We start from the raw sequence: 3,231 nt of genomic DNA on the forward strand, positions 1-3,231 counted from the left end.
TTTAACCTGCAGAGAGATGTTTTATATAATTAGTTATAACTTATTAGGCTTACAATCCCTAATTAGTCTTATGATACCTAATTAAGCTTATGATTGTCAAGTTCATTTCATGACTGATTTTCTGGTATAAGCTTATTAGTAATTGGGTTTGTCTCAACATCTTTATTTAAAGCTAAACTACATATTCTGCCTCCATGTTACATTCATAAATACTTTAATCTTATGGTACACATGATTATGCCAAATTCACTAAACAATCTTAAATTTTCCGGGCACATCCTTTTTTTGAAGCTTGAGATAGGGTTAAACTGGTTACGTTTGATTTCTTCGCTTGTTCTCGATACTGGATCTCTAGCATAGTTGCTTTTCGTTTAGCTTTGCTTGCTCTATTGCAAATAAACTTTATTTTCTAAACCAATAGGAAAACCTTAGATTGACTATTTTCCGACTAATGCGTAAGGGTAAATAACCACGATCTTCATATTTCTGTCATTCTAACTAAAACCAAAGGCTAATTAGATGTACCTTTTGCATGGTTTGCATTATGGCCGTTTTTTGTTGCTCCGCCAATAAGCTACTTTGCTTGGATAAATTAATCGAAGTTCCATTCAAGATACTTGGCTACACTTTTCTGATTTGGTATTAGTTGTCCATTCTAGTCTTATCTGCGTATGAGGTGCATGTGAAATTGCCGTTTTCTTTTCCATGTATTAGGTTTACTATTTTCAGTCATGTGGTTTTGTTCTCCATATGCTTTAATCAACCACCCCATTACTTGATAGAAGCTTACTAACTTTTATTTGTTTTCTCTATTTTCTTTTTATTTCATAAACCATATGGTTATTCTGCATAAATCTGCTAGAAACTTTGGTACTGCGGATGATTATAATCTTAAGTCGTCGTTTTTGTTGTTCGTACTTAAACCGGTCTGAGATTCTCTTATTCCAATCCAACCATGTTTTGGTTGTTTCTTTCCCACTTCATTGTTTATCCATTACTATTACTTTCTACATCTCCAACTTAATATAACCTTTTATCCAACAGAAAACTGATAAGGAATCTTAAGACCTAAGCCAGTGACGGGACTCCTCTGCCGTGGCCACCGACTTGGGTAGTGCCACCAACTTGGATAGTTTAGTTCCTTCATAATGTAAACTTTTTTGTTCTTTATTTATTTGTTTGTCGTTTTTCATAATGTGAGTAACACCTTAATGAGCGGAAACTATTTGTCGTATAGTGAACCACTAGTACGAAGATTGTTTTTGATACAATGTTGAGGTCTTTACAAAATACAAACCTATGTTCGTATATGAATCATGAATGTGTATCCTAGGTTGTTTTAGTTTCACATTGATTTAAGCTGTATTATGAATTTGTATCCATTTCCACATATGAATGTTTGCAATTTGAGTAATTATGGCAAAACTAGCTCGTTCTCGTCAAATAAGACTAGAATGGACAGAAAACCTGTAGACCCAAATAAACCTGTTATTTCGTCCCATTTTCTCATCTTCATTATTTTCCTTCTTCTTCAGACAACAAGAAACACAGTCGTAGTAGTAACACTAGCAGATGAAAGATTCATCGTAACTGAATCCCTAAGACTCGTATTGAAACCGAAATCGTCATCATCTTTGTAAGTTAACTACATTTTTGATTCCTTTCTTTTTAAAAAACTTGAAATCCTTCTTTTAATTTGATTTCTGTAGTTTCTGTTCTTGCTTCAACTTGATTATATATTTAGTCGGTAGTGTTATTCTGCAATTTGATGAACTTGTTTGTTTCTTTTTTTTTTTTGTTACGAATTCATTAACGTATTTGTTTGTTCTTCGATTTATCATTTCGTGCGATTTTAGTTATTGGAATTTTCTTGCCTCTGAATTCAATTTGATCTTGTTACTGTTACCGATTCAATGAAGTATATGTGAAACCAGACCCAACTCGATGATTAACTTCTGTTCTAGGCTTATTATAACTCTGTTACGTGATGAACTTGTTTTTCTTGCTCGGATTTCATTCACGTAACTTAATTTGACTGATTTTTTATTTAGTCTTTGATAAATTTCCATTACAGCTAATTCAGTTATCCTGGTTAGCCTTGCATAGTTAACCAATAATCATATCTCTGAATTGAACAAAAACTAATAATCATATCATATTTTGCTAATTTTATTTGGGTTTTGTCTTTCCCCACTCTTGTGGTGCTGCAGTGTTAAATTTTATTGTAATATGTAGTGAGAATAGTGAATTCATGATTCAGCAGACAAATCGGGAAAAATGAAGTTGACACCAATGGAAGGCGAGAACTTATCGTTGCATAAAGCTGGATTTCTTGCACAGAAGCGCCTCGCTCGGGGTTTGAAGCTTAATCACACTATTTTCAAAAAGAAGAGCTTAATCACACTGAAGCAATAGCACTTATGGTATTATTTCCTATGAAGCCTAGTGCTAATTATATCTAATTAAGACAAGAATAGTGGTTTTTTTGCAGAAGTAAAAATCTTATGGGGAACTATGACTTACATGTTTTTTTGTGCAAATTACACTAGTTTATGTTAACATGTTTCATTTATGATAGCTTTTGGAGTTTGTCCGTGATGGTGAAAAAACGGTTGCGGAGTTGATGGACATTGGAAAACAATTGTTAGGAAGGTGAGACTGAGGATCCATGTGTTCTTGAGCCATTACTACGACTTCCTTTTTGAAGGATAATTTATTCAGATATGATGACCCTTCATTATGAGTATTATATTCAACCTATTATTTGCTATATACGTCAGGGACCGGAATATTCTCACATAGAATGCACAGTGGTGACATCATGGTTGTTGAGTCTGTGTGAAATGAATGATGGGTGGTTATCTTTTTTGTGGCATTGGTCTTCCACATTTTGTCATCATATACACCAAACATGCCACCGAACCTTCTAATTTCACTAGCAGGTCGATATAAGCTACATCTCACTGAAAATATCTTTTGGCAGGCATCCCATAAAAAGTAAAAGAAAACTTATAAATTATTGACTGATTAGCCTCCGGTAATTTTTTTTATTTTAGTCAAGAGTTGTTGCATAAGTAACTCATGCTCTTTCTTTTCCAAGTGACAAGCACATGAGCTTGTACATTATCATTTTGGGCCAAATGGAGATGAGCCTCGATGGTCTTTGTATAGTGGGTTCCTACTTATTTTAAGATTAAGCCATTCTATTGACGTAACTTTTGGTGGGTGATT

The 3,231-nt window shown here is 33.8% G+C and overlaps 1 long non-coding RNA gene across 1 annotated transcript; it reads left to right on the forward strand.

Moving 5' to 3' along the window:
- The first annotated feature begins 351 nt into the window (after positions 1-351).
- LOC147537428 (uncharacterized) lies at positions 352-2,398 on the forward strand. Its single transcript, XR_015225334.1, has 3 exons — positions 352-461; positions 1,536-1,636; positions 2,261-2,398. It is a non-coding gene; the product is annotated as an uncharacterized LOC147537428 (long non-coding RNA).
- Positions 2,399-3,231: the final 833 nt, after the last annotated feature.

This window comes from Eschscholzia californica, unplaced genomic scaffold (genome assembly GCF_041429995.1).
Source record: "Eschscholzia californica isolate CP2 unplaced genomic scaffold, dmEscCali1.0.p SCAF_5, whole genome shotgun sequence".
Classification (NCBI taxonomy): domain Eukaryota; kingdom Viridiplantae; phylum Streptophyta; class Magnoliopsida; order Ranunculales; family Papaveraceae; genus Eschscholzia; species Eschscholzia californica.